Source organism: Hyaena hyaena, unplaced genomic scaffold (genome assembly GCF_003009895.1).
Source record: "Hyaena hyaena isolate Hyena2069 unplaced genomic scaffold, ASM300989v1 scaffold_278, whole genome shotgun sequence".
NCBI lineage: Eukaryota > Metazoa > Chordata > Mammalia > Carnivora > Hyaenidae > Hyaena > Hyaena hyaena.
The window spans coordinates 370212-387353 of record NW_024080911.1 but is presented as its reverse complement, the minus strand read 5'-3'; positions in this window follow the sequence as shown (position 1 = coordinate 387353).

The following is a 17142-nucleotide window of genomic DNA, read 5'->3' as shown; positions in this document are numbered from 1 at the left end:
GAAACTTTCTTTAGTTGCCTTCCAACCTTTCCTACAAAAGAGTAACAAATGCCATCTTTCTTGGTAATCTTTTAAAGAATATTCTCAAAACAAGATTATCAGAATTCCTTTTCCTGCTATAGAATCCTGAATCAGCAAAATTTGCAGCTTTGCTGCATATTGAAAATAGGTTGTATGAATCTAGTGTGGTATTGCTGGCATGTGTCTTTTTTTTTTTAATCTGTAGGATCCTCAGAATATGACCAGTGCATAGAAAAAAAGAATCTATCCTCCTGAAACACTCCAGTGCCTGCTGCTTTTCTATTGCTTTACCATTGTGCTCCAAGAAGACATAACTAATGATTTTGAATTACAGTGGCCTGGTGACTTGTCAGTGACAGATAGAAATGATGGGCTCCTAAACTAGCCCAGTCTTCACAATTCCTCAGTATTGGTTTCTTCTTAGCCATTCATAATCAAGATTCAATGGTCTTTTAGATACTCTTAAATCTCTAGATAACCCCTTTAAGATAGACAGCTGTTGGAAATTGGGAGAGGATATTGCCATTTGGTGGAAACTACAATTTCTTTGATGAATGAAAGAAAGCTTAGCTTCAAGGCATCTGGGGAAAACAATACAAACACAAAGGAAAACAAGAACCAATCCAGAATCATCTTCCTTTGTTTCATATCTGAAATTCCCTCTTTTGCTGAAATGGTAGTGTTAACTGCTTTGCAAAACTTCCTCAACAAGTCCTGGTGGCTTTGGCATTTGTGTGCATGTGTGTGTGAGTGTGTTTGTGTGTGTGTGTGTTTGACTTCTCATTTTTCCTCTTATGTATGGCTTATAACTACAAAGGTTAGCAGTTTGGGCTGCTTTCATAGTTTTTGTTCTCTAAATATGGAGAGAACCACTGAAGAAGGTGCCCAAATGCTGTGGATATTTACTGTTCTGGCTTCCTAGCATCTATGGGTGCTTTCCAAAAACTCTCATATTTCCTTTCATGGAATTAACTCGCCATTGATTACAGTCATTGTGAAACTGTAAATAAGTCATCCCTCTGCTACAGGAGCTGAAGGAATTCTTGGAGACTTCATAGGCCCCTCTGACCACATCTTTTCTCTCCAACTAAGTAAAACCAATGGATAGGTTAGCATAAGACTTAGGCTCAACCAATCAGATCGTTTCTCCAGGAATTTCTACTCTCCACAGCGAGATTCAGGATCTGTAAGCATGATTGGTGGTCATTTATCCTAACTCTGGTACCCCGATATCTGGGCTGAATGGTTTCTCCTGCCCTGGTTGCTCTTGTTCTGCTTGCAACTGTGTGTGTGGTCTAGTTTACTGGTCTTTTATATGGATTTTGCAAGCTACTCAATATCTTTCTAGTAAATTTATAACTTATGAAATCACCAATTATAGATTTTTATTATTTACAAAAAAATCCAAGCAAAGAAACAAATCAAAGCAGCAACAACAAAAACATCTAAAGGATCTTTCATCATGAGCCCTTCCTGGGACAAGGTAAGATGTAAATAAATATAATAATTAAGTATAAAAATAAGCTTTGGGCATAATAAATTTCTTCAGGTGCTGGGGCTAATACTAATTCTGGACATTCCTTGTGGGGTGGCTAGAAAGAAAGTTTCAAGTAGCATGTAGATTCACACAGTAAAGTTTCAGACAATGTAGTCAGAACCTACTACATGTCACATTTCATATGAAAATAGATATGAGAGATAAAACGATGGAGAAAGTACTTGTGAGCAGCTTATAATCCAGCCCAAAAAGATGATTTAAAAATACTACTGTAACCCAGCTGCGGGGTACTCCAGTATGAACCACTATTCCACTTCATGTCATCTTTAACCTAGTATATATGGACATGTGAAGTTTGACCTTATTACATGGACAAAATCTAATCACACCAACGTGTCTGTTACCAATACAGATTTTCTTAATGAGATGTTAGGGAGGAATATGGAGAATTGTATATTCCATTCTCCAAACATTAGCCTCACTTCTGCATTTTTCTACTTGTCTCCTTTCTTGAACCTCCTTTTAGACTTTTCCCTGGGCAATGTTGTGTCCTTTGTCATCTTTCCAGCAAATGTATTCCTTGACACAACCCCTCTTCTCACCCACAACTTCTTTTTCCTGAAAAACAATTACTTCTCCAGATTTGCTTTCACCCACCTATCATCCTTCTAAACTAACCAAAGATGTTGTAGTAATAGGATCCACTATCCTTAGCAGACAATAATGGAGTGCAAATGAAGGTTTTTTGTAAAGATGATGATATCTGATTGAGTTCTCAGTCTGTACCTAAAATCTGTCAATTTACATGGTCTATGCAAGTCACATATCCTACGTTTGATTTTTGCCAACCCAACTCAGACCTCTTTCCTTTAAAGTCTGTTGTGAAGATACATTATGTGCTTTGTAGAATATTCCATATATAGATATATAAAAAATAAAATGTCATCTAGGTGGTAGTTTGACAAGATCATCTTCAGTTATTGTATGTCATGGTGTTATCTGTTACATGGATTATTACATACAAGAAACCCAAGTGAAGGTAGTTAAATGACAAAGAGCACATCTATGTTGTCATCACCAAAAGTTCCAAAACAACACTCTTGGCTTCATAAAGTTTGGTATTTTCAAAACGCTGCTGAATAACCTGATTTTCTCATTCAGAAGTGTTAGCTTGACATACACTATTCTATAATCGAATATTCCTACCCATAGTCATCTTTTCTTATGTGTTCAGTAGAACTGTCTAGAAGGATGAGGTCAAGGTCAAAGAAGCAAACACATTAGATAGTGAAAATAGTCCATTACAACAAACACTTTCCCCAATAACACACACACACACACACACACACAATCTTTCATTTCAGAATACCTGCATGCTTGAGGGTCTTTATCCGGGAGTTAATTGTAATGAATGAGCATGTTTATACTCTTTCTGTAAACTCACCTCCCACCCAGAAGTTTTGACTTTCTCAAGAACCAATCAAACTTCAGCACAAGAAATACTTAAAGTCTAGTTGGAGATCTTCTATAGTTGGGTTACCTATGAGACAACAGGTCTTCTCTTTCATTGTGAGAAGTTTCTAAATTTCTGAGTGACATCAGATTCTATTAAAAATTAAGTACGGGACAAAAGATTTGTGGTTCCTCTGTCACTGGATTTGGTGACAGACAATAAGAGCTTCCACAGCTAATGGACACATGGGCTTTGGTCACAGTTCATTACATCACCTTGTCATAGGGTATGCACATTAGTGATCACCTATGAGCAATCAATTTCATCCAAAGTGGTCTTAATTGAGTGTTAATATGTATTTTTTTTGGAAATATACACAGCATCCCTTGTATCTGTACTGACATAAGAAAGTAAAAAGTGAGGTATTTAGAAACCTCTAAGATGAAAATTCTGAGAACCAGTTGCTTTATAAGAAATCATGATTATGGTAACCTCTGGCCCCAGTATGGGAAATAAAACAAGAAGCTTTGGTTAAACTTAATTCTACATAGAGCTTACCATAAGGTGGTTCTAAGTAGGCCAGGGTATTTTTTTCAGTTATTCTGCCCCAGCCCGACAAACTCAACCTTGCCCCATGTAGCAGATCTGTGTAACACCTAACACAACTCTGCCTTCTGTATATTTAAATCTGGCGGCTGCATAGACATCTATCTTCTGTCCAAACAAGGCTATGAGAGCAGAATACCAGGGAAACATGTGAAAACAAGCCTGGATGCTTCCTCCCCACTCTGTGGCCTACCTACTCAGAGCCACCAGATCCCCTGGGTATTGCCAACACTAAATGAATGAAAACCTAAGACAAAAAGGTGGCTCTAGCCTTGTGAATTGAAGTTCAAATGATTTAGAACCTCCCAAGTTTTCAAAGGAGGGACAGCCTTCCCCCTGAATATTTATTGTTATAAAATATGAAAATATTTTTAAGCCCTAAGAGAGCACTCAGGCAAGAATCCATTTAAAATATAACTAAGACATGCCTCACATGCAACTCAAAGTTAGATGAGAAGGCCAGCCATCCACTACCTTCCCAATCCCCACTGCATTAAAGCTTCTAAATATATAGACTTGAATTTGAAGCAGCCCAATGGGCATATTCAGTTCAGCCAAATATTATAACTTTCTAGTTTGATAAGAGATTATGATTATTAAAATATGGAGATGGTCACTCCCAAGCTTACAAGCAGGAAACGGTTTTTAAACTAGAGCTAATGGGCCAACATACACATGAAATGATGCTCAGCATCACTCATCATCAAGGAAATACAGATCAAAACCACACTGAGATACCACCTTATTCTGGTCAGAGTGGCTAAAATGAACAAATCAGGAGACTCTAGATGCTGGCTAGGATGTGGAGAAACAGGCACCCTCCTACACTGTTGGTGGGAATGTAAACTGGTGCAGCCCTTCTGGAAAACAGTGTGGAGATTCCTCAAAAAATTAACAATAGAACTCCCCTATGACCCAGCAATAGCACCGCTAGGAATTTACCCAAGGGATACAGGAGTGCTGGTGCATAGAAGCACATGTACCCCAATGTTCATAGCAGCACTCTCATCAATAGCCAAATCATGGAAAGAGCCTAAATGTCCATCAACTGATTAATGGATCAAGAAGATGTGGTTTATCTATACAATGGAATACTACATGGCAATGAGAAAGAATGAAATCTGGCCATTTGTAGCAACATGGAGGGAATTCCAGGGTGTTATGCTAAGTGAAATAAGTCAGGTAGAAAAGGACAGATACCATATGTTTTCTCTCATATGTGGATCAGGAGAAACTTAACAGAAGACCATGGGAGAGAGGAAGGGGAATAGTTAAGGAGAGGGAGGGAGGCAAACCATAAGGGACACTTAAATACTGAGAACAAACTCAAGGTTGATGGGAGTGGGGGAGAGAGGAAAAGGGGTGATGGGCATGGAGGAGGGCACTTATTGGGATGAGCACTAGGTGTTATATGGAAACCAACTTAACAATAAACTATGAAAGAAAAAAATAAGAAAAACAAACAAACAAACAAACTGGAATTATTGCTGTCACTACAGATTTTCTTTGCTTCATATTAGCAAACATGAAACACATACCTGGGTGGCATAGATTTACTGGAAAAGCATAAATGCACAACATGAAAAACTACAGACACATGTTCTTTTTTTTTTTTTTTTAAATTTTTTAATGTTTTATTTATTTCTAGGAGAGAGAGGGGAGGATCAGAGAGAGAGGGAGTCACAGACTCTGAAACAGGCTCCAGGCTCTGAGCTGTCATGGCACTCAGCACAGAGCCCCACGCGGGGCTCAAACCCACGAACCGCAAGATCATGACCTAAGTGAAAGTCGGACGCTTAACCGACTAAGCCACCCAGGTGCCCCTACAGACACATGTTCTTAACTGTGTTTAAAAAGGCAATAACATGGAGCATCTGGGTGGCTCAGTGGGTTAAGCACCCAACTTTGGCTCAGGTCATGATTTCACGGTTCATGGGTTTGAGCCCTGCTTCCGGCTCTGTGCTGACTGCCAGCTCAGAACCTGGAGCCTGTTTCAGTCTGTGACTCCCTCTCTCTCTCTGGCCCTCCCTTGCTCATGCTGTCTCTTTTTCTCTCTCCGAAATAAATAAAACAGTAAAAATTTTTAAATAAAGTAAAAAGACGATAACATGTTTTTCTATTGCTTCTTGAATTAACTCTGATTTGAAAAAAAATATTTCGTATTACAGTATGAGTAAGTCCTCTCCTTTCTACCCCTCTTACTGCAGAGGGATGTGCTGGAAACAGCAGAGTTATGCTTACTGGTTAACTTGGCCAAGTCAGCCTGAGGATTAGATACAAAAGTGTTGGGTACATGAAGATGAAGATGTTTGCACAAATGAGTCTTTCACTCTTTATTTTTCAGCATTGAATTAGGCTTACTGAAACAAAGCTTCTTATCTGATATATATTAACCTCTCTGGGAAACATTCCCCAACCTCACTTTTCAGTTTTCTTTGGGGGCTGTGGGGTGGACTTTTGCAGGTTTACCAGCCCACAGATCCCCATACTCAGCCATTGAAGTGACTGATTGCAAACTAGGCTTGAATGCAGTTGCTGTGGAATGCACCAATTAATTACATTTATTTTACATAATTGGCATTAGAGCTTTTTGAACAAAAATGCAAATTTATGGAAATTGGTTGAAATACTTATGCAAAATAATATAAAAATGGACCCCTAAATTATTGGGAAAAAAGGTAGTTTTAATTGAACAGCTAAAAGATTTGTACTTTGTTATATGATTATATCTGGTAAACTCAATTTAAAAAGTAAGTTCATTTGCTTTTATCTAACCCTTCCATATCTTGCTCAGTATTGTTGGTATAATTATCACCAATAAAGGGCCAATCTTATTTTCTATCTCTTTTTGCATCAACCATTAGTTCTGTAAACAGAAATGGAATATGTTATTTTTTTTTTAACAGAGCCTTGTGCATTACAAATTAGGAAGCATCAGGCCAAAGAGTTGCAAAGCAACCAATTATTGCTTAAAGGGGACATAATGCAGCACCCTGCTTGTTTGCTGTTTTGCAGGGGGAATGACTTTGCTGTAAAACAAGACTTTCACAAAGGATCTTTGCAAGGCAGTTGTAATGGTCTTGCAATCAAGTACAATATATCCGGCAATGGTGGCAAGAAATGTGTAATACAGATGGATATGCAGTTAGTGATGCATTAAAAGAATATTAAGATGGTTTTGACATAGGAGTGAATACCCGAATAATCATAAATGCGCACTTAATAAAAAATGTGTCAAGAAATGCAGAATATGGATGGGTAAATACTAAATGAAAGGATTGAGAAATAAACTATTGCCAGGTTAAGGGACCTAGGAATTAACAAACAATTAACAAGCTGTTAGTTATTGATGGACAACTCCCAAAATTCAAAGAGATCCAATTTAATATACCTTCAGCTAATCAAGAAATTAGACTGGCCTCCAAACTCCATGGGTGTGGAAGTAGTCTTACAAGATTCCGGATAATTATGCTGATGAGTTAGCTTTTTTACTCAGTGTTTTCCCTTACAGGAGGTGGGAGAGTTGTGAAGCAGATTGAGGGTGGGCTTGCTTTTCTGGTTCAGTTTTAGTAACATCACTTGGACAATTATTTCTTAAAATATCCTCACTTTATTCTCTTTAGGTTCCTACTATAAAACGTAATTGGAGGTTCCCTGAAACTATTTGAAGCTTGTCAACCTCTCATCAAGAAATAGTAAGAGTAGGTGAATTGATCTTTATCAATAGAGGGTTACATTCTCACACCTGTTCCTACTGGAAAGGAAGAAAACTTCCTGTCTACTCTTCTAGGTTCTTTGGGTGGCAAATTGATATAAAAGATTAACAGAAGAAAAACAAATTTAATTACACACATACAGGAGCCTCCTAAGAATACAGGAGCCACAGGTAATCAGGCAATTGAGGTTTACATGCCATCCTGTGCTAAGGAAAACGAGGTAGGTATCTGAGACTTCAAAGGGAAGAAAGACAATATATAAGAAGATAGGAAGAACAGATGTTTGGTAAACAAATGTTTCTCTTGTTATCCCAGAAACAATGGGACACAGAGAGGAATTTGATCAACAGATCCTGTGGAGCTTACTCCCACTTCATAAAACCTGTCATATTCTTGATAGTTATCTCTGGTGATAGTTATCTTCCTGGACCAGGCCCTTGATCTGAATTCATTTAGGCAGTTAAGAGGGAGGTACAAGCTCTTCCTGATTTTTTGGGGTCTTGATTGAATTCAACCCAAAGTAATCCACATGCCAAAATGGCATGTTTTGGGTGGGCTCATTCTGAAACCCGTCATTCCTCCAGAGTGATAAGTAGCTAAAGACAAATCTGGTCTAGGAATTTGAAGTGGAAAAATGAAATTAGTAAGACTTGCAAACTATTACCTGAAATGTTCAATTTTTTTTAATGCTTTTTTATTTTTGAGAGAGAGAGAGAGAGAAAGAAAGAAACAGAGTGTAAGTGGGGGAGGGGTGGAGAGAGAGGGAGACACAAAACCAGATACAAGCTCCAGGATCTGAGCTGTCAGCCCAGAGCCCAACATGGGGCTCAAAGTCAGGAACCATAAGATCATGACCTGAGCCAAAGTTGGATGCTTAACCGATTGAGCCCCTAAAATGTTCAGATTTTAAAAGACAAAATGGAGCTGTGATCTTATTCCCATCCTATGCCTCTGTGTGATGATACATCATTTCTTCCATTATCCCCTTTTGTTTCTCAGTTTGATGCATTGTATGTTTATTTAACTCGTACTATGTACAAAATAGTACAACAAATCCTGAAGAGAAATATAGAAATACAATTAATAATTCTGGCTATTCCATGCAGACATAAAACGCAAAATATCAGGCTGGGTGTGAAAAGGGCTATAATGAATATAGTAAAAAATGAAGTTTAAAGAGCTTTAACTTAATAGTTCCTAGATATGATATATCATAAATCTGATTTAAAAGTGCATATCTCCTTAACAAGTGATTAATATCATATATTTATTTCACTTTAACCAGTATTGTTGTTGAAGGCATTGAAATAATTATATTGGATTCTCTTCCTTCTCCTTCCTGTCTCTCTTCATTCATTATTTATCCTTAAATTAAAACTTCTTATTTAGCCAGGAGAACTGTTTACTGCCAAAATTTTGGGAAGTACAAATCTAAAAAGAGATGCTGAAAATCATTACATCATTCAGTTCAAATGGGTGAATAATATGGTATATAAATAAGATCTCAGTAAAGCTGCTAAAAAAACAAAAACAAAAATACTGGGTTAATGAGTAAATTCATACTAATATGACCATCAAAATGATTAGAGTTGGGCCTACTCATTCAATCACAAATTCATCAAACTGTACTGTTTATCAAACATTTGACTCAACGTTGGAATTATTCTGATTAAAACAAGTCAATCCTTAACCCCTTGCCTTCAATGTAGGAAGAAAGATAGGTGTGCAAAAACACCACTGCCCATACACTGAAAGGGAATGAGCACAGCAAAAGGAGCAGGTTCCAGGATCTGAGATCAGAAGGTTTTAGGAGTAGGGGAGAGTGTCAGGGTAGTCAAAAGTGTGAAGGGAAGATACTTGTATAAGGTGATTGCTGAGCTGAGTTTTGATAGATAAATAGACGGTTTTGGATAAAAAGATGTATGTTTGAATTGGGAGAGTCTACATCAAACACAAAGACAAGGAGGCACCAAACATGTTAAATATTTCTGGAGTATGAAGTTCCAGGAGATGATCAGCTGGAGACAATGGTCAAATCATAAAAGCAGAGTTTGAGTTTTTTAAACTTTTAGCAGATTCTCCCCAAAGACAACTTCCTTCAGCTTTTCTTTATATACTTACACAATGGACTTTGTCAGAACTTGCTAGTGAGCAGAAGATTCTTTTTTTATTAACCAAGTTTTCCTATAAAGTTTCTTGGCTTTTGTTCTTATTTTGAAAAAAGAAATAGCTTATAGTTTCTCTTCCTCCATCAATTCAAATTTTGCCTTTATTAAGTAATTAACATCATTTTATTGTACTACTGTATACTCAATATTAATGGGAAGAAAACCTGTCATTTTATAACGTTTATTGATATTAACAGAAAGTATCCATGCAGAAGGGAGAGATAATTCAGAAAATACTAAATTTTGTCAGTATGGAAGAAATAAGTCATAAAAAAGGCCTGGATGTTTTTACCCAGGAAATGGGAATGACACCAGGTACACTTGTACATTTCTTACCTTGTATTATAAAGTTTCAGTGCACTCATAGGATGATGTTACGGAAACTAGGATTTGTTGAGTCTGCTCCCTACATGAGGACACTAAGCCCCAGGAGGGCAGGGCACTTACCATAAGCTTACCACAGGCTTTTATAGGCATGGCTGGATCTCTAAACATAGTCCCCTAATTCTAACACAAACTAATTGTTCTCATGCTCCATCCTTCAGGACCAGAAATTTCACTGGCAAGAAGCTGGAATGTAGAAAGAGTAGAGGGATAGTATTGTAGGAATTAAAGGAAAACTTAAATTTTGTTAAATTGTTTGTGAATTTAGAGAAAATAGCTTAATTGTTAAGATTATTTTTACAGATCATAGCTTCTTACAGTAAAATTCTAAAGCCTCCATATTGTTTTCATTATGTTGGTATTTTTATAGGTCAGGAAGTGTGTGTGGGGGGAAACTCAACTTTGATACCCTTCATAATAATCTAATAAAGAACCTCAAGAGGCATCTGAGTGGCTCAGTCGGTTAAGCCGCCATCTTCGGCTCAGGTCATGATCTCATGGTCTGTGGGTTAGAGCCCCGCGTTGGGCTCTGTGCTGACAGCTCAGAGCCTGGAGCCTGTTTGGATTCTGTGTCTCCCTCTCTCTCTGCCTCTCCCCAGCTCGTGCTCTGTCTCTCTCTGTCTCAAAAATAAATAAATGTTAAAAAAAATCTTCCGAAGCAGGCTCCAGCTTCTGAGCTGTCAGCACAGAGTCTGTCTAGGGCTTGAACTCACGAACCATGAGATCATGACCTGAGGTGAAGTCAGATGCTTAACCAACTGAGCCACTCAGGCACCCCTGAAGTTTGGTTTTAAAAGCTAAAAATTAATGGTGTTTAGCTTTTAACTAAGTAGTCTAAACGAATCCATAAGAAACACTGAACTACACCACTTAAAAGAGTATTTCATAAGTCTAGATCAAATTCTTTTTCTCAGTTACTTATGTTTATGCCATTTTAATTAATTTTTGGAGTTTGATTTGGTTTTGGACAGTTTGATTCCTAAAATTGAAAATAAAATCATTGTTTGATGACTCAAACTAACAATTCTTCCTTCTATACAACTCATTCTTTTTGAGAATCCAAATGATTTTTATTTCATATCACATTTTTTGCTGTTAAGGAGATTCCCTTTACTGTTTCCTGGGTTTCAGTCCCTGCTTCTACTTGTAAGATAGCTTCAGTGCCTAAAGTTTTAGTGACTTAGTTTCAATTGTTAGTTTTATTGGTTCTTTTTATGCTTTTCTTTTGTGTTTTGATGTTTTTGATTGTGTGTTGCTCATTATTTCGAAAAATTATTTTGAAGCATGGATTCTTCATGACCTAGGATAAGTTGCTTTCTATTAAGTTCTATAAATTCATGACCACCTCAAATTAGAGCTTGCATTTTACTTGAAATCCTCATGTGACATGAATTTGAACTCCCCATGTGAGCAACAGCAATGCAACAACAATACAAAAACCACAACTCTTCAGAGTTTTCTTAATTCTCTTTCTTTTTCCACCCTTTATCTATTCAACATTACAACAACTTGTCCTTTGTCTTCTTAGTTCAGAGTTATGTCTTGTTCACTTTTATCTTTCAGCTGAAGGTGGGGATGTCTTCTGTTCAATGTTGGATGGGCCCTGCTTGCCAGAACAAAGGTCTAAGTTTGCCAGCAGCAACAGATGCCTTCAGAGCAAATGTTCCTTTATTCCAGTGCAGGACGCAACTTATATCTCTGGGGTCCTACATTTCCACACATTTTTCACTTAGTAGCTTCTCACTCTCTTTTTAGGTATCTAATACTTTGAAGTAATTTTTTTTTTATACATTATCTTACAATTTTTGTTGTTTTTAGCCAAACAACTTGTATTGGTCCAAAAAACTGAAAGAGGAGCCCATTTTTCTACTTTATTCTTGTTAAAAAATTTTTTTCCTTACATTTATTTACTTTTGAGAGACAGAGAGAGACAGAGCATGAACAGGGGAGGTGCAGAGAAAGAGATACAGAATCTGAAGCAGGCTCCAGGCTCTGAACTGTAAGCACAAAGCCCAACGTGAGGCCCAAACCCATGAATCGTGAGATCATGACCTGAGCCAAAGTTGGCTTCTCAACCTACTGAGCCACCCAGGTGCCCCATCCTTTATTCTTGAAGTTCAATTACTTTATATCAGTATGTATTGGTATTAATGGTATAGTAAAAGGTATACTTTTTATTTTATTTTTACTGCAAAAACAAGCTTTTTCTTAAATATCAAGGTAGTTTGATTGTCACTGTTTTATTAATATATTTTATGTTCCATGTGTTCTATTCTCATCTTCAGACACCATGTTTACATACAGTCAATTTCCTTTTTCTGTCTTCAACACTAAGTATATATTTTCTGTAATCAATTTTAAATATTATCTTATTCTGATTCATTTTGTGCAAACCCATTTGCAATATCCCTGACAGTATTTTCTGTTGAAGTTATGTCTTATTATTGTTTCTTATGTGCCTTTGCTCTCTGTTCTGTTTTCATTGTTCTCTTCCATATCCTTCCTGAGCTCTGCCTGCTTGGCTTTCATCTCTGGCTTTTGTTTAATACTTTCTTCTGTAAATCCTTATGTCTTTTGTTTCACTGTCACCTTGTTTCATTCTTCGTTTTAATAGATAAACAATGTCTGTTATTCTTTTGAGTTAAAAGCTAACCTGTTGTCTGAAGCTGTCTAGTGTTTTCTTGGACAATTCTGTTAGTCTATGAAAAATCTTTTATTATTAAATTATGTTTTGTTAGTAAATAAATCCAGATGACAGCTCCAGGGGTCTTAGTTGAAAAAAGTTAAGAAGAGGCTTGGTACTGTCTATATATCCACTCTTTCCCAGAAGCTACCAATGGGCCTAGGGGACCAGAAGGTTAGGATTAGGCACTCAGAGTTAATGGGCTTATATTGGAGAAGGATACAGAAGAGAGTTTCTCCATCATCATAGAATTATACACTGTTTTCTCCCTTGCCATAGTTTGAGGTTTATCTTTTCAATATCCTAATGGATCTAGAGCTCACTAAGAGTTTATAAACCACATTACAGTATGAAAGTCACTTAACAGTGTCTAGTACATGCATAAAAAGTATTTTGAAAGTACTATATTCCGGGGTTCCTTGGTGGCTCAGTTGGTTAAATATCTAACTTCAACTTAAGTAATGCTCTCGCTCTCTGTGAGTTTGAGCCCTGCATTGGGCTCTGTGATGACAATTCAGAGCCTGGAGCCTGTTTTGGATTCTGTCTCCATCTCCCTCTGCTCCTCCCTCACTCACAGTCTGTCTGTCTCTTTCTCAAAAATAAATAAACATAAAAAAGTACTATATTGTTATTATTATTATAAGTGATCAAATTATTAAAAGGAGGTGTTTCTTTAGTGTAATCAATAGTTTTCTTTACTCTAATTCAGAGAACTAAGAATGACACATGACTTTATTTTACATCATTTTGAACAAGATTTTGTCCAACTTACCTTGATTCCTCCAATGATGTGGAGACTTAAGTGACTTCAAAGTTATTTTTGAATAGAGGGAATAGCCAGACAAAGACGCCAATGTGGGAGCTAACTGGTGTATGTGAAACACTGCTAGGGGCCATGTAAATGGAACAGAGAGAGGGAGATGGGAAGAAGGGGTCAGATAGGCAGGGAGGCAGGTTTACATTGGGCCTTTTTAAGGATTTTACTGTGAATGAGATAAGGAGTCACCGGAGAGATTTTTAGCAGAGGAGTGGTAGAATCTGACCTATGTTTGAAAAGGATCACTCCATCTGGTGTGTTGAAATTAGACTGTAGGTGAAGAAAAGTACAAGTGGGGAAACCAGTTGGAAGACTATTGAAATAATACAGGGTAGAGATGATGGCAGCTCATACAGCAGCATTCTCAGTAAAGGGAGCGAGAATGGGCCAGATTCTACATATAATTTGCAGCTGTCACTGAGAGAAATGTTTGAGGTATTGGATGTGGGCTGTGAAAGAAGGCCACTTAAAAGGGATAATTCTTAGTCTCTGGGCCTGAACAACTGGAAGGACTCAGTTGTTGAACTGAGATGAGAAGGCACTGGGTGGAATGGGTATTTGGGGACAAGCAGATCCAAGAGCTCAGACTTAGAGATCAGACTTGAACATGTGAAGTTTGAGAGCCTTCTTAGATATATGTCATCTGAAATGGAGCTTGGAATCTTAGTGTAAGGAGCTGGATAGTGTCTCCTCCCCAAATTTCATCTTCCCCTGGAAACTTTAAATGTGACCTTATTGAAAATAGTGTCTTTGCAGATATAATAAAATTAAAATAAAGTCATACTGTATTAGGGTGGGCCTTACATGCAGTATGTCTAGCCTACATTTAAGAAGAGGGAAATCTATACACACACACAGACTCTAACCCATAGGAGAGAAGGTTATGTGAAGACAAAGGCAGAGGCTGAAGAACTGTATTTATAAACTGAGAACTGCCAGTGATTGCTGGCAGCCAACAGAGGCTAGAAGACACACAGAAGGACCCACCCCTAGACCTTTCAGAGAAGGTATGCAGCCCCTTTGTGCCACCTCGATTCCAGACTTGTAGCCTCTAGACCTAGAATTTCTGTTGTTATAAGCTACCCAGGTTGTAGTGGTTTGTGATGATAGCCTACAAAACGAATATACCGGTGTGTATTCGTGCAGCCTGCCTGGCTCTCAGTAGTTCAGAACCATCACCTCCTGTATTCTAGATCAACTAATTCTCTTCACACAGCCATGGATCACGCTCACTCCTGGGCATAGGAATCTGCCTCATATAGCTGACTCACACTGAGCTAAAAAATATCTAAAACCACTGGTTAAATGGGGTATTGATATTGGTTGTTACCCTCTGGCTGGGTAGTTCATTTTCCATCTTATTTTTACACAGATGATGTCCTCAACACAAAATATTTCAGAGAATTAATTTCCTCATGTCTCTGAGAGAAAAGTTCTAAGAAATGCATTGCTCCCATATAATGGATTTTGCAGTTCTATGAGCAAAGTTAAAAAAAAAGTTAACAGCTTGCCTAATGTTATAAAAACTAACTCTAAAGAGAGTTTATATGGGTTAAAATTTAACTGATTAGGCAGAGAAGGACAGATACCATATGTTTGCACGTGTAGGAGGATTAGGAGGAACTTAACAGAGGACCATGGGGAAGGAGAAGGGGAAAAATAGTTGGGGAGTGGGAGGGAGGCAAACCATGAGAGACTCTTGAATGCTGAGAACTAACAATGCTGATGGAGGTGGGGGAGAGGGGAAGGGGGGTGATGGGCATGGAGGAGGGCACTTGTTGGGATGAGCACTGGGTGTTATATGGAAACCAACTTGACAATAAACTATTTAAGAAAAAAACAAAAACAAAACAAAACAAAAACCAAGGGGAAAATTTTAAGTGATTAAACCGATAAAATCAGTAAATTAAAAGAAAAAACCTTTTGTCATGTGCAGATACCTTAAGTCATTATAACTTGAATCATGATACATCCAAACTATGTTTGCTCTTTGGAAAAGGAAAACTGCCTATTCACTATCTATGCTTATGAGCAATGTCTAAGCTTCTTTACTACAAGAGGCAGAATCTTATCCAAAAGGAATCTACTACAGCCTGTTTTAAAATTCGGCATCTGAATTTGCTATGGTTGGTAAAAAAAATAATAATAGTGCATGCCTGTCTTTTGCCATGTTTAGTTATATTACAGTCGTAGAAAGAATGAAGCTGGGAAACACCTCAGAAGCTGCAGAATTTCTCTGAGGGTCAGAAAGGCAATTGTCTTTTTGGAAAAGTAATGGGGGATTCTCACATGGTGAGGATAAGTTGATGGGGTTGAGCTAAAAGCTAAGCATCTGGCTTATGAAAATTTTTGCTGTCGCTGCTAGAGCTAGTCAGCATTATATAGTTCCTTGATCACTAGGGACTTTACGATCTGTCTTAAGCTATTTGCGCACTAACAATAACTGTTCAATCCATGATTTCTATTTGTAAGAAAAAAAAGAGTAAACGGTGTTTGAAAAATCTGAACATAAAGAGATGTTAAAATAAGGAGATTGGGTGTTGAGAAACAAATGAAAATTGCAAAAAAAAAAAAAAAAAAAAACCCACCAGGAGATGCAATAAATCCAAATCGTTTTCAGAACAAGAGGGAAAAAATAGTTTACGCAAAACTGAACTGAAAGATGCAAATAAATAAGTAAATTTCTCATTCAGGATCCATTTAGAGGCTGTATTTCTTGGCAGAGTTACTGCTTATTATTTTCATGTTTCTAGTTTCCCATCTTCTTTTGTCAGTCTATTGAAAGCTTGTTAAAATCTTATTTGCTTTTCCTGTTCTTTTGTTGTTGATGTTCTTGCCTTAACTTTAATGTTAAATCATGTGGAAGTAAGGTAAGAGGGAGAAAAAAACAACAACGACACAAATAGTCACTGCAGTGGCCTAATTTTATGGCTACTTTATATATTGATCAGTTTATGTTTTATTCAGACTTGATGGGAGAACATTTGGACAATAAGAAGGAATCTCTCCCTTAAATAGTAAATTGCAATGCTGATGCAGAGCATCTAAGGATTTCCTGGAGAGGCTTGTTAGAGTCTGAAAAGGGCATGGATGTAGAAAAGAAATAACTGTCCATGGGTACTCCAGGCAGAACAAGAGGTTACTACACTAATTCCTTTCTCTTATTTGGGGAGAATGAGAATATATTTTATCCCTGTTGGCCAGACTCTAGCATCGTGCTTGTCAGATAGGAGATCAGCAATAAACAGGTGGTAAAGGAATATATGAATAAATACAGTGATGATGCCAAGAAAGTACACACATCCAATTAAAAGCAATACTGATTGCCAGAGGTCCTAATGGTCAGAAATGTTGGATTGTCCAGATCCCAACCAAAGACGTTTCGAATGCAGCTCTTATGCTCTTAGCCCCTGTCCAAACTGATTCAGAAAGTACTAGCCATGTAGTCTTGAGCATAACCTTTGTGAGCCTCCATTTTGCGTACTGAGACAAAATGAGATAATGTCTTCACGCACGTAGTTGCGAAGACAATGAGTAGTAATATGTGTAAAGCGCATACTACTGTGCCTGGCACATAACCCACATTCCTGGAAACGATGGCAATAGGGGCAAAGTTAGAGCTGTAGCAAACTAGAGTTGTAGTTTCTACTGTCAACTACTTCTCTAATGTTTTCTCTCCCAGTATCCTCTAGAGAATTTCCAAAACACTATCTCCCCTTGGCTGCCTCTCACAATGCTGTCATCTGCATCTTGGAGGGTCATATGTCACTTAACATTTGCTCATTCTCCTCTGATA